This window comes from Epinephelus fuscoguttatus, linkage group LG21, assembly GCF_011397635.1.
Source record: "Epinephelus fuscoguttatus linkage group LG21, E.fuscoguttatus.final_Chr_v1".
Lineage (NCBI taxonomy): Eukaryota > Metazoa > Chordata > Actinopteri > Perciformes > Serranidae > Epinephelus > Epinephelus fuscoguttatus.
The window spans coordinates 14,543,859-14,558,129 of NC_064772.1; the positions used below are offsets into that span (position 1 = coordinate 14,543,859).

The window sequence follows — 14,271 nt, forward strand, 5'->3', positions numbered from 1 at the left end:
TTATTTTTCCTGAAAGCTTGAATGGTACCCCTGGGACTAGAGCTCTTTTAGCGATTAGGATAGCTGAACTCTCACAGAGTCTGCTCTTTGAATTAAGTCCCCCTCCCCTCTCCGGCAGGCCTCTCACTAGGCTGATCTTGCAGGCTAATTGGCCTCGGGGTTGACATACAGTGTTTACCAGCGGTCCTGTGGGAGCTGGATGAACCGGTAGAGGGGAAGGGGTGCTGCGGCTCCCCTACCATCAGCGCCGGCTCACGGCATGGACCGCTAGTCCTTATAACTGTCCCCCGCAGCGCCAGGACCCAGGCTTTAGCCTTAAGTTAAAATAGAAATTTTTCTGAGTTCATATTAGGTGATTTGAACAACACAGTACCAAGAAATGCAAGAAAAACAAGCTCTCAACCACTGATTGCAGACATGAATTATGTAAAGATTGTATTTCTTTCTATATTATGGTGTAAGATGTAGCATTAGTATGGAGGAGTGCGGAACTCAATGCTGATGTCAAGGCTTGAAGAAAGCACATTTCACACACAAAGGCAATCAAAGAGCTTCACATCATGCATTAAAAACAGGACACAGAATGTATAATATACCAGTCAATCACTGCTATTGGTTCAGTCCAGGACAACAAATTCCCATCGTCTGTTCAAGACATGTATTTGTACCGTTTACTCCATCAAAGCCATGCCTCTTTTGAAAAGCACTTCACTCTGGTAGAGGGTTTTAACTGATTGTGCCTCCTCCATTTAGGACTAGGGCTGGGTATTGGTACTCGATACCTTTAAAGTATCGACCAAAATAACCAAGCATTATCAAAATGTCTCCAGTCGAATAGTACCTGCATCTGATCTTTTTTGTGTTGGGGGTCTGATCCCTTACACTTATGCAGCAGCAGCTACAACCACGCCAGCTGAGATTGTGAAGTTGAGCACGGTGGATTTGACAAAGTTGGCAATTCAGTGTGCCAAGATGTAACCAAAATGTTTGAAATAATGGCTATACGACACACCATTCCAATGAAGTAATTTGTCGGTATTGGTATTCCTTTAATGCCCTGTTCCCACCGAGCAGTATGGTATGGTACAGTTCAGTTCGGTATGCATTTTTTCCGTTTCCAATATGAAAAGTTGTGGATGGTACCAATGGAACTGATCCGTACCTTGCCCATTTTTGGTCACCCCTCTGTTGGGGTACCTAGCACACAGATCTGGTACTAAAAGGTGGAGCTGTGAACACTGCAGTCTGTTGATTGGTCAATAGCAGAGGGTCACTCTGCTCAGGGCTGAGTTGTGGCTGGCTTTGAGGATTCTGTAACTACTGTTCATACTGTGGAGAGTTTGTCATATATTAGTGAACTGTAACTATGAAATAAAGGATGTTTTGCTGCCTCTTGCAGCAGCTGTACTCGGAGAAAAAAATAACTGCATTCACTTGGCCGACTGCTGGCGACTTTTAAGGTGGAACGTTTACTTGTAATGTTAATGAGTTGACAAGGTGAATCCATCAACACACCTTAAATTTCATTATGATAACTTTGACCATTACTTTAGGATTTACTCTCTTGGATGACATACACTTTTAGTAATGAGTAGATCTTAAAGCCTTTAAAAGTATATATAAATTTAGCCTGGGTTATATGAACTGCATATATTATAATCCTCACTCAGAGAAAAAAAAAAAAAAAGCGTCAGGGAGCGTTGGGCTACAGCAACACTAAACCCCAAAGCTTGCCTCGGAAGGACTAAATGCACAAACCCGCTCTTTTTAAATATCCCACAGCGAGAGATTCACACTGCAGCCTGTTTTATTTTGTTCTGAAAATGTCAGCGGGCGTCCTCATTGTGTGGGCAATAAACAAGGTGCAGACTGATAAAGAAGAAAATACAGTGAGTGACAACAACCCTGCCCACATTAAAGATTACTGTTTGCAGTGGAAACGCTAAGTGGACAAAGGGTCTAGGTACCGTGTCAGAAGGGTTACTTTTGGTTCCCAAGGTGCCATACTGAAAGTTTTTGGTACCTTAAATACTGTAGCAATGTGTGTGCAGTCGATAGCTCCGATTACATTAGGAAAAACGTCTCTCACTGCAAATTGCACTTCAATGTTGGCCTGTTCAGCTGCATTGTATGGGAATTTGATATACCTGGCTGACATGCGGATAATTCCGTCCGTCAGCACCTGTATGGATACAGGCAGCGCATGGCTCCTCGCAGTGTCGCGCAACAAGGCAGGAGGATCGCCCTCGGGAACCTAAAGTGGCTGATGAGCCAGTTGTCATCATGTGCCAGTGCCATCTGTCTCGGAACACACGCTCTCTTCGTATTGCACCATTTACAATGTCTTAATACTGCTAAAGCAGTCATTATTGTTAATGGTATTTTCTGCACCACTTTGCGCATGCTTTTATATCCACTCATATAATTTATTTATTATAACAGTTTCCCAGCATCACCTCTAAGTGTTGCCAAAGGATCAACAGGTGTAGAAATGTGCGTACGCCAGCCATGAAGTTGGCGTGAGGCACCGCACGTTTCCATGGTCGTTTCACTCTTGATACATCTGAACTTTACCGTGGAAAAGGACGCACGCCACGTTTTTGTACATACGCACACTTTGTACATGAGGCTCCACACACTACAGGAGAGGCAGTCACGTTCACAGGCACACAGGTTAACATTTATTTACATTTAATCGCAAAGCACAGCCTTTTTTGTGGTTATGTAATCGCACAGCCTGACATTGTGATTGCGATTAGATTTATCATGCAGCACTAGTGGATTTTTTCCCTCGGTTTCACAGCACCTTTTAAAAAAATTGCAATAAGAGTTGCAATGTTTGTAGGCTTTTTTAAAATTATTTTGCAAGGAATCTATTGGAGCAAGTAAAAATTGTAATAATAGTTGGAATTTTTGTGTGTTGTTTATAAAATCGAAGACAGCGTGTTCCAGTGTGAATAAAATAGCATCCTTCTGATTTTGTGATTTATGCTACACTAACGTTACCACTAATGATGCATATTAAATTCAACTCATTTTAATACTTTGAGCACCTGCAATAGATGTGGATGCAGCAGCTTCTGTCATGGTGATTTGTCTTGTCTGTTGTCCATACCTTTCAGACATTCTCCAGGCGTGCTTTGCAGGAGAAAAGTGTTTGTCAATTGATGTTGTTTCACGCTGTGCAAAACAGTTTACCCCTGCTTTCATGTTGAACATCAGAGAATTGCCTTGCATGGTCGTTAGGAGTAATTTATTTTTTTGTGAATGTGAGATATTTATGTCACACATATCTGCATCTTCACAGCCAGTAACAAGAAAGTGAGTTTGGTGGCGTTATATGCAAAGGGGACTGCTGTTATTGGTAAAACTCATGGGTAACTATGATGATTGGTCACTTGTGGAAAAGTGGTGTTGATTGGACAAAATTACAAGGTTGCACAGACCTCACAGGGGTTGGTTGAATTTGCAACTGCATCTTGGAGGGGCTGCTCATAATCTGTTTGCATCTACCCCCAACTATGGTCATCATATCAGCACTATCTGCCATCAGTGCCAAACTACAGCTTCTTCTGTTGCAAGCATAAGTGGGAAAACGTTATTTTCCCCCACTTTTCAAGCACAGTGCGTGTATTTTAATTTTGAGACAATGTGCTCATTTCACAAAATTGTGGTAGACCAGACTTCAGTTAAAACTAATGTATTCTGATCACTGTTTTCTGTTTATTTGTCAACTTCTCAGGGAGCGAGGAAATCTTCATCTGCAACATTATGCTCTCTTCTCGCTTTAAACCGGCTTTGAGTGCAGCTACATTGTTAGTGGTTATGAATGGGACATACTGATGGAGAGTTTTGCCTCCAAAAATGCTGTAGAATCATATTGTCTGTAAATTAAGCAGACACTCTTGGTTTCAAATGGGCATTTGTTTCAATTATCCAGATAGAGCGAGAAGCTGTGCAACTGCTTTCCTTGAATCTTCCTCTGATTGAATAGGAAGCCAGATGGGAAGCACTGCATACAGAGAGCTAGAGAGAGTCGCAGAATGTGCTCATGGTGTATGGCATTCACAGTGGCTGAGACAAATCAATTACAGATAAATGCCATGTGCACCAAAAGAATGCAAAGGGTTTTCAGTAGTTTTGGAGTCAATCGAAGAGGCACAGCTTGAGTGTCACTGACCTTGTGAAGAGGAGATATGAAAAATACCAAACATTGTTTGTGTTTAAATTTCATGTTGACAAGCAAAAAATCATTTTAGGGTCAAACACTGTCGCGTTTTTCTCTGCTGCAGTAGATTTTTTTTGTTCCAGAATTGGCCAGCATATCTAGGAAATTTTTTCAGACCCAAACGGAGCAGAACTTCATAGAAGAAAGTCTGCAAATTAATGAGAGCATGCGTCTTCGTCCTTTGGGATTTGTAACATTTTATTCAGTAAGTCCTGGATTATGATATTTCACAGACAGCAAGAACTGCACATCCTTAACAGGAATAGCACCCTAATTTCAAATTAAAAGTACAAGAGCAAGCTTCAGATGAATAACTGCCAAAACCCAGCTGGCTCAAAATACTGAATTTTAGCCTTTCTTTGCTTGTTTGTGTGACAAGTGAGTCCACTTTCTTGTTGCTAATACCCAATTAGGGAGATGATTATTGACTGAGGTGTTGAAAGTTGACTGCTAATCTCCTTTCTCTTAGGTTGAGACAATCAATAGGTGAGTGTAATGAGCAACCTGGTTTCTCAGTGCTATTACATACAATTAGATTTAGACTGGATACATGTTCCTAATACAATTGATAGAGGATTTGAAGTGCAGATATTTCAGTATTTTTTCATTTTAATATGACCGACATGCTGTTAAGCACGCATGAAAAGTCAAACGATTGTTTTTTTTGGTCAGTAACACAATTAATTAGCAGTTTCTAGCTCGTAGCATGTCCGCAGAAGTGCACTCACTTCCCCCAAAAGCCATTCCAGGACCTTCTGTTTTGTTCCTTAAAAGTGTAACATACATATCCATAAAGCCACCACTGAAGTTTCAGTCCTGTGCTTATATTTAAATTTTTAAGACCCTTGGGTGTTAATAAACAAACAGTGATTAAGCGCGAAGGTAAGCTAATGCCACCAATAGCTACAGAACAGCATGATTGTGGCTAATTACTTCCAGAAGGCAATTTTCCCCCCTCTACTTTGTTTTACCAACTTTGTTATGATGAAAGTGGCTTATGAATGAATGGCTGGGTGTTTGTTGCTGACCTATCAAGGGCAGCTAAACAATCAAACACTGCAATTGCCGGGCCATTATTGTAAAGAGGAATTTGCTCTTCAAGGACGATACAATTGTTCTTGACATACAGGTCCTGCGCCATTCGTGCCTTGATTAGAGTTAATACCACAGCCAGGCATCTCTTTTGATTTTTGCTTGCCATTTTGAATTAATTTCTCGATACCACATTCTGCCAGTGTCCTGTAAAATATGCTTTATATCCAACCCAGGAACATCACCTGTGTTAGTGTAGAGAAAATGTCATGTTTGCCTCCTGGTTGTCACTTTCCTCTGAAAGGATGCTACACTGTGCCATGATGAAGTCTCTGTGGGCCAAGTTCTGTTTTCAGACAGTGTATTAAAATGCAGGAAAACTTTAAGAAACATGACACATACCCCAGCACATTAAGTCTCAGACTTCTGGGCTCCCAAACTTATTGTAAAATACAGAGATGTGTGACAGTTGCAACAATATAGAAATTCTCTGCTATGTCTTTAATGATGAATAAAGCAAAAGAAGATTTGGGCTTAGCTGCAAAGTATTTAAAATGGCAACACAACAACATGAGTAACATGAATATAATGAAAGATTCAACACCTCTAGAGACATTTCCAAAGGGAGTTAGTGGAGACCAAAACAGAGTTAGTGTTTGAGAGTGAAGTTCGGTAAAGCGATAGTTCACCCAAAAATGACAATTTACTCACTATCTACTCACCCCTGTGCTGATGTGAGGATGGGTGAAGATCTCAAATTCATGAAACAGTCTGGGAGTGTCAGCGGCCAAAGCCAAGACAACTGAAGTGAATGGTGACCACTTTTAAAATGTTAAAAAAGGACACAAAATATATCCGTACTGCTCGTGTGGTGTAATCCAAGTGTCCGTAAGCTGAGACGTTCAAATTTGACCCAAAAAGACAACAATTTCACCATATTTTTAGCCTAATGCAGGATTTATATTTCGGTGTCAAATCAACGCCATATCTACTGACCTGCGTCGATGTAGAGCCTACGTTGTATCCTACGCCATAGCCTGACATGCACCTCCCCAGAAATGTGACTACACGTCGCAGCGATACAGACCTCCTGTCTATTTTTGCAGGCTGAAACCATTTCCCTCAGTGGAAACAAGCTTTAATTTACTTTTATTTCACAGAAACAATAAATTAGCGTTTCAAGTCTTGTGTCTGATTTATCCTTTGGGGATTTGAACTTCAGGATTTATTTTGGCATCATATGAGCAGAGGAAATATCTGCTCGTCTCTAGGCTAATTTATACAATTTAAAATACCATAGGCTTGTGCTATTAACGTTAGCATGTTATATTTGTTTGGAAAACATATTTAGTATAAGACAGTTGTTTTGTGGGTGAACCTTGTGAGTTATAATGTAGCTGAACTCTGTAACGTTACCTTTGTTAAATGTTGCTGTTGTTCCCAGCAACATGAGTCGAGAGAAGTCAGCTATGCTAATTTATACAATGTAAAATGCCGTAGGCTTGTGCTAAAAACATTAGCATGTCGTATTTGTGGGGAAAATGTGTCCAGCAAAAGACAAATGCTTTGTCTGTGAATGTTGGGAGTTATAGTGAAGCCGATTTGTGTATTGTGTTTGAAATTGTAGCTATTAAGCCATGTTTAATGTGTGTTTTGGATGTGTTTTGAATCAGCTAAACCAAACAGCACTTCATGGAAACTCCACCACTGACCAGTGCTCTGGAGGTGTAACTGCCACGTGTGTAGGCTGTGGGGTAGGGTCTGCCGCACAAGTATAAATCCCCCTTAAAGGGCCAGTGTGTAATATTTCGCATGGTTTATTGTCAAATCTGAATCTGAATATTCTACCCATTGATATGTTTATATAAGTGTATAATCGCTATAAAATAAAATTTGTTTGGTTTTCGTAGCCTTATAATTATGCTTTTATTTGTATATATATATATATATATATATATATATATATATATATATATATATATATAGCAAGGGCCTTGCTTTAGAGAGGTCGCCATCTTGCGCCGCCATGTATGTAAGGCAGCCCGAGCGGACAATCCAGCCAGCCAGAGAATGCGTTTCGCGTGTATAAATAAACCAGTGAAGACAGTGGAAGGAAGAAAGAAGGAGGAAACAGCAGAGAGTGTTAGTAGTTCGTCGATGGAGAGTAGTGAAAAGTTTTTTTAGTTGTAAATTTTGCGAATGGACCACACTTACCACGCAACAGGAGAGAATGAACCCAAACCGTCATCTGCGAGGAAAAGAAGACGCAACTTCACTCCTTGTGATGCACTCTCTGCGGTGCTTTTCCTCCTGATGATATATCTCCCCAACGATGGTAGCACCGAATCCCATTCTGTGCAGCAAAATGGGAGCGGAGGATTCAGCCTCTCTTCTCGCCCGCTCAGCATCAAACATATGGAGTTCCTCATCTGTATGCTCCGGCTCAAACAGGTATGGCTCTGGGTCTGTGTCCGCCACAAGAAACTCTTCAAAATCGCGTTCAAAGTCGTCCATTGCAGCTACTATAGTCCGGAGATATTGCTAGGCTAAATAAACAGCTGAGCACTGTTTACAGGCTACGCTGTCAGTCAGTGTGCGGGCTGGAGATTGGTGGAGCAGAGAGGGCAGGGCTGCCCCGCTGGGTACTGTAAGTGAGTATGTGTGTATGAAGTGTGTGTGTTACGCTAGAAGAGTCAGAGTTTGGGACAGAGTCTTTTACCCCCTGGAGTGTTACCGAGTTTTTGGAGTGCTCAAATAAACTGTCCTTTTTCCCGAACCCTCCTCTGGTCTCCTGCTCGTGAGGGATTCATTACAGTATTGTAACATGGTTTAGATTTCTCAATAAATATTCACCTTGTCGCTAGATATACCTACTCCTGAAAAACTCGTGTCTGCGCAAGGCTTTTTGTCCCTACGAGGCCACCGTCATTTACCCGACGGGTGGGGTGAGTGAGTGAGCCCTGCAATCTAGAATTTGACCACTGATGTCACTGTTTTCAACCCATTTTACACACTGGCCCTTTACATGTCAACTGTAGCCTTTCAGACTGGAGCTGTGTTCCTGTTCACAAGCACACACCTTAAGTGAGTACACAAGTGACAGTGCGACACAAGATGAACAAGATCTCGTGATACCTCCACACCCGTGTTTATATGCTACCTAGAAGTGACTCACACAACAAAGAGAGATCTGCTGGATTTTCATTAAGCATGATGTGCCTTTGTCGGATCCAAAATAACACGGTAGGTCTTTATCTGACAAGAAACTGTTTTAGCTTCTTTCAGTGGCGCAAATATTTAAGATCATGGTTCAAGTATGTGCTTTTCCTGGATGCTTCAATCAAGAGAATCATGTAAGAACGGTGAATTTCCTCAGACTACCACTACATGTGTACCTGTACAAGTACTCGCATGTTCAGTTGGTGACAGTTAGCCCACACACACACAGTGACAGGGCTAACTGATATAACATGGCTAACATTACCTAACGGTTAACAGGTTTAACGACAGAGTTCAGCCATGTTGGTATGAGTGTGTTCGGACTGTTATACGGCTTGATCTGGGATGTTAGCTGCTGCTGCTGTGTTAGCTCGTGCTAACTGGGCAGACATTGAACTGACATGGAGGAGAGTGGCTCAGAGATGGTCCTTCAGTGCTGTGTCTAGTCTGTGTAACGGCAGCGATGGAACAATTGCTGATTTTTCTCACGTGAACATTTATGGTTTAATAGGCTAATTGAAGACTGCTTGTTAAAAATAATAATTTCAAATCGCACATGCCTTTCAATGGTAATCAATTTACATTTATATCCTTACATTAGATTTTTTTTTGAGCCCATCCCTAACAGTTAACTAGATCAAGGTTATTACATTTAGATAGTACTACATATATATATTATATAATATTATACAAATCATCACATTGGTGAAGCTGGAACCAAGAATAGTTAGATGATTTTGCTTGAGATGTGACTCAGATGGTTTAATTATTATCAAAATAGTTGCAGGTTCATTTTCTTTTCAATTAAGTAAAGTAATAGCTTCCACTATAATTTCTTGGACCCTCACCAAAATAAATTCCTGGCTATGATACTGGTTCACTTGCACACAATCCTGTTCCTTCTTACACTCAGTGCTGCTTTAACAACTTTGCAGTTCATGTACATCAGCCTAATCAAACCTTAACCAGAAAAAGAAGAACAAATTATTTATATGATGATCATTGGTAACCATTTTTGAAGACAGGAGAACTTTAAGGACTTGCACATAATGTGTGGTTTTCACTTGTGTAGGAATTCAAAATCTTGCTGTCCCATTCAGTCATGAAGTCCTTCTCTTCGCACATTATTTCAGATTGGTTTTATTCACCATGTTGTGCAACAGAAATATGCATTGAATAAAATATTCTCAGATCCTCTTCCTGTAAACAGATACTTACAAGTCAACACTTTCAACTGGGTTAGCATTCACTTTCCCTCCCTTTTAAAGTTTGGACTTTTCTCACTCGCCGACATCAGTGGAGAGTATTTACAGGTACACTCCTGCAAAAGTTTGCCAGCTCATTTGCAAAGCTAGGTTAAGCTTATGTAAACGAGATGCATTCTGAGTACGTTGGAGGCCCGGAAACAAACATTTTCCCCTCCTCCCCTCCCCCTGACAGACGAGTGACAGCTATTTAAATGCAAACTGTCATTAACAAACACAACCCTGCGCGACACCTGCTTTAATCACAGCAACAAAGGCGCAGCAAGTGGCCGAGTAGGAGCCCCCTCTCTGTGTGATATTCAAATGATGGGGCGGTGCAACATACAAAAACAACAACATCAAAGAATAGGCTGTGCCAAGAGAGGGATATGCTGCACTATGTGCCTCCTACCACCACTGTTAATCAGCTTCATTTTTAAAGTGATTAAAGCAAGAAGGGCTGAAAGTCACTAAATCGCTTACCCTAAGAACTGTGTGGAATTGTAGTGCCTTACTTCAAGTCTTTTTTAACGGCTATTTCCTGCAGCCCATTTTCACTTTCTTTTTCTGCAGTATTCACAGTGGCTTCGGATAGTTGTCAGAGACCATCTAACGGACTGGTATATAGAACTCCCCAATTCTGGCTGAACCGAATCACATATCCGCAGTGATGTTAGTCATGTTATTAAGAAAACAGTATGACTGTAGCTAGGGAAAGGAGAAGCAGTATGTTTTGAAATCCTGCGAACTGTTTTGCCATGGACTTTGGCCTGATTCGTCTTGGTTGTGCCCCTGTCTTGAGTTGTTGTTGTTCTGCCCGGTCATAATTTAAATGAGGAAGTCATTGGGCTGTAACATCCAGCATGCCGGCCAAGGCCTGGGCACTTGTAACTAATGCATGGCATTTGTTTTGATTACTTTTTGTCTTCTTTTTTCCTGAGCAACTACTGCAGAACATCCAGCTGTATTTGCAACAAATTTTTCTTTGTTTGTTCTGCTACAAATTTGCACCGTTTGAGCTCAGCAAATTAAGATAATCAGTTCTTCCAGTGTATTTTTTTGTTCATTTATTCCTCAGTGGAGTGTATCTACTGTACAACAAAAATCTGCTGCCACTCAGTAATCAAGGGACCAAGTCACTATATAACCATGTGCTTCCGTTTTTCTTCTCCATTTGTCTTTTCCTCATGCACAGGCTACGTTAACATATGGATCATATAATCCACCGAATGGTATCTTCTATACAACATGTTGATGACATCCCTTTACAATTTGCGCACATCTGGCAAGAAAATAAGGAAGAAATGAGCAAATTCCACCTTAGGTTTCATATTTGCAGATCCCCCTCTAATGCATCCGCCAGAATAATGTAAACTGCATCTGCATCAGCCATATTTGATCCCAAACAAATGCTGTTCTGATGGATTTTAGTTAGTAATCCTGGGAATTTCAACCTATATGTTTACACACTGCGAAGCAGGCTTGATACATCAGTAGAAAACAGATATGTGGCACCTTTGATTCAGATGCGCCACTGATTAGACTAATTCCTGAAGTGAACAGCATCTGTGCAGCAGATCTAGTGACAGAGGACACGTGCATGTGTTTCCATTGTATTACCTCGGCTTGGGAACCCATGTAGCTGCGATTATTAGACATCTGGTGCAAGGACAGGAGAGAATAAATCAGGAGCCACTCTAACTAATCAAATTTAATCACACGACCAGCCCACTGGATATAATTAATGGACACAGCATATAACATATATCTGCTTCAATCTGCTGTGGATTGTACATCCTGAATATTGTAATTATATGCAACATGTTTCATACACGTGTATAAGTCATGCTCCAGAAAACTGATTGTTGAGATAAATAGGTGCATAGATCCTTACATTCTCAATTACAAGTAAATAGGAATAAATTGCAGTCAAAATCCCTCTTTAGTAAATGTACATAAGTATTATCCTTAACGTGTTTGAATCATGAAAAGTAAAAGTACTTGTCTTGCAGAAAAATGGGCCCTGTGACTGATATTTTATTAAATATAATACTTATGCAGCTTTGTAATCAGCATTTTACTGTTGTATCCCGTTGAGTTAGAGCTAGTTTTAACCACATTATACACAGTTACTGTGGGTGGTTTAGTCCTGTTGCTTCCAAAGTAGGGGTCGGGCCCCACCTAAAGGTCACCGAATAAATCTAAGGGGTTGTTTGATGATTAATGGAGTAGGAAAGAGGAAGAAACTAATTTCAACTGCTCTTTTAGGACATTTCTCTAACCTTTGCTTTTTGTGAAATACCTCTTTTTAAAGATACTTTAACATCTTTGGGCCTCAAACTGTTATTTAACTGGAATCATTGTATAAGTAAATGGGGAGAATCGCCCTCTGTGAAACTGTCAGCAAGTAATTTGCATTTTTATTTTTTAAGATTTTCTGAAAATTTGGTTAAAACTTCATTTGGATAGAAATGATAGACAAATGGAAAGCAAATAGAGGCTTCAACCAGATGTTTCTGTTTTGTGAAAGGTCACTAGCCAAAATGATTCAGAACCATTGGTTTATTTCTAACCCCAAATGTTTTTTAATGCAAAATCTTAATATGTGGAGGAACTACAGCTGTAAGGTAACTGTAGTGGACAAAAAAGAGCAGTAGTGTAGTGTAGCTTTAAATACTCGGGGCCTGAATTTCAAGGTGGCATTACAGGTATTTTCATTAAATTCATGGAAGCCAACAAATCTAGCACTCACAATGTGGGACGTGCACATTTACAGCAGTGTTTAATAAATTTCAGCCATTGTTTGCACCAGTCGGTAATGCAGGCAGTCTGGCTGGAACACTGCATCAGACAGACTGGCTTCAGTCCCCTAGACAACTCACCAGGCATGCTTTCTCTCCTTTTTTTCGGGGCTATGAACCCCCTCTGCTGTTGTAGCATCTCTTGTTAGCATACACAGACAACTCATAAGGACCTGTGCAAACAGCAGCCCCACTGATGTCCACGTTAACAATGCTAATCCTCAGGATCGTTAAATACGTAACACTAACGTTACTAATGCTGTGTCACATGGAATCAGGCAGACAGTAGATGGAAAACAGCCTCTGGACAGCAAAGGAAAAACAACAAACAACACTTCTACGGCAGGCCAGTAAACGAAACACGCATGACAAAATGTTGCAATGGTGATGTTGTATCATTTACAAGTAATTAAATGGAATATGTTAAATGAAATTATTTATCAGGGGTGGGTGATATGGCCCTAAAATAATAACACAATATTTCAGGGTATTTTTGCCATAACAACAATATTCTTGACGAAATGACGAATTAGTAAAGAAATATATTTTGTTATGAATTTAAGGAAAATAAGTGATATAGTTTAACAGTTTGCCTTCAAGTAAACCTTCTGTAAACAATATTAATAGTTCAACAAAATAAAATCTACGACAAATTACACATTTAAACAGCTCACAAATACAAAAAATGTACTTTGGGATCTATATATAAAAATCAACAGGCGATTTCCTTCTTTTAGCAAAATCTTAAATGATTGAGTAGTTTTTTTTTCCGCCTGGCCATTTCTCATCTAATCATCATGCTGTAACCTGTGACAGGATGATATGATACCATAACTATTGCATATTTACATATATCTAGTTTTTTGTCGAGCCGCAAGTGTCACGTAGGCTTACATTACCAAAGGTTTATGAGGAACTCACTTGACAACACTTGAAAATGATATCTAGTTTGCCGTCTAACGTCTGTCTGATTCCATGTGAATGCAGCGTAAGGTGAAGCAGCCTTCAAAGACAAGTTTCAGGCCAAGTGGCTCAGAATATATATGTAGCTAGAAGTTAACAACGACGAAATGGCCCACTCGATTTTTAAAATGAACAGCGCCTTTTATCAGCCGATGTCACAAAATGTCAACTTTAAGTCGCCACTCAGATGGTGTTCCTCATATAGCAGGGAAAGGTAAAGAATAGAGCATGGAGTCAAGAGAGTAGAGTAAGGACACGGATGCAGCTCAAAGAGACGAGCACTAGAGAGGAGGAGAAAGAGACAACAAATTACAGCAATGTATATCATTCAGAGAATCCTGAGGAGAGGACGAAATGCAATCTCGGGTAAGAAGAGGACAAGGTAATAGTAAGTGTGGTTAAGCCCCCCCAAAGTGTGTAAATCCCCCCAGTGTTAAGTATTTAGGGGGGGGTAAACCCTCCATTTTGAAAAATAAATTTCAGGCACTTGTACCTAAGTAAATATACTTACTTATCTCCCATCAGTAGTAAACAGCCCTTTTATTTCATCCAGCTGTTAAGCATATACTACCAGCTCAGACTTAATTCCACATGCTCACTGTGAAAACTCTTCACACTATAAGATTAGACCTTCAGTGTGCACAAAATGCCCGGGCCATGACAGTGAATGATGGCTTTATTTAAAATCATAATATTTTTAATAAATGAAGTACAGGGTGCACTGCGGACTCGTAAGACGTGATTAAATACTCCGCTCCCTTGTTAATTAGATTCCTTCAGGTGT

At 40.3% G+C, this 14,271-nt stretch overlaps 1 protein-coding gene across 3 annotated transcripts in view; it reads left to right on the forward strand.

Moving 5' to 3' along the window:
* LOC125882280 (cadherin-7-like) overlaps nucleotides 1–14,271 on the forward strand; it is a 269,395-nt gene that overhangs the window by 19,015 nt on the left and 236,109 nt on the right. The window lies entirely within an intron of this gene.